The sequence below is a fragment of the Propithecus coquereli genome, unplaced genomic scaffold (assembly GCF_000956105.1).
Source record: "Propithecus coquereli isolate 6110/MARCELLA unplaced genomic scaffold, Pcoq_1.0 Scaffold23, whole genome shotgun sequence".
Classification (NCBI taxonomy): domain Eukaryota; kingdom Metazoa; phylum Chordata; class Mammalia; order Primates; family Indriidae; genus Propithecus; species Propithecus coquereli.
Genome location: NW_012147841.1, coordinates 2,612,271 through 2,613,500, shown reverse-complemented (window position 1 = coordinate 2,613,500; position 1,230 = coordinate 2,612,271).

Sequence of the window (1,230 nt, the reverse complement as noted above, 5' to 3'; positions counted from 1 at the left end):
ACAAACAAGTAATTCAGTTTCTTCCCTTCCTTCCTTCCTTCTTTCCTTCTTTACTTCCACCATTCATTCATTAAGTATTTATATGTCTGGCAGGGAAAAAGAATTTTCTAAATAGGTGCTAAATGAATAAAGTAATAAGTTTAATCCTTAAAACAGTTCTAAATGGTAGGTATTACCATTTCCATTTTATAGGCACAGAAATTAAGGTTCAGATAAATTTAGTAAACAGAAGTTCACACAGATAGTAGAGACAGAATCTAGATTAAACCCAGTTATTTCTCTGTTCATCCTGTGCCCTTCCAGTTTGCTACACCAGTGATCCCCAACCTTTTTGGCACCAGGTTTCATGGGAGACAATTTTTCCACAGACCAGGGTGGGGTTGGGGATGCAGTTTCAGGATGATTCAAGAGCATTACATTTATTGTGAAATCAAACCTCTCTTGCTAATGATAATCTGTATTTGCAGTTGCTGCCCAACTCTAGCATCACCTCCTTAGCTCCACTTCAGATTGTCAGGCATTAGATTCTCATAAGGAGCACACAGTCTAGATCCCTCCCATGCATACTTTACAGTAGGGTTTGTGCTCCTATGAGAATCTAATGCCACTGCTGATCTGACAGGAGGCGGAGCTTGTGACGTGATGTGAGCAATGGGGAGTGGCTGTAAATAAAGATGAAGCTTCTTCACTATTCACTCTCTGTTCACCTCCTGTTGTGTGGCCTGGTTTCTAACAGTCCAATAACCCATACCTGTCCATTGCCTGGCAGTCGGGACCGCAGTGCTACACCATCTCACTATCCCCCTGAAAGATCCATAAGACAAATTTATTTTGCTCTGAAAGAGGACATTGTCCAGTAGATTTCCTTGTCATCATAGCCTTGTCAATAGCTTGCAAGTTTCCTATCCTAAGAGAAAATACTTTACTTTTGATTTGTGAAATATAAATTTACAACTATTATAACACTTTGAGAATTATGACTATTCAATTGGGGTGGGTAGTACTACATTCACACAAACACATACACCCAGGTAGGTATGTGCACACCCACATACATACTATTATTTGATTGATTTTCCTATTTCTTGATGTGTATGTAGCCTTGCCCTCTAGATACTACTCTACCAATCATGAGAGTCCTGAGTTAAAAGAAAAAACAAATCTATAAAGCCCCTAAATAAACTTATTCTTGGTTAACTTCTTAGGTGACTCTAGCAAAAAAAAAAAAAA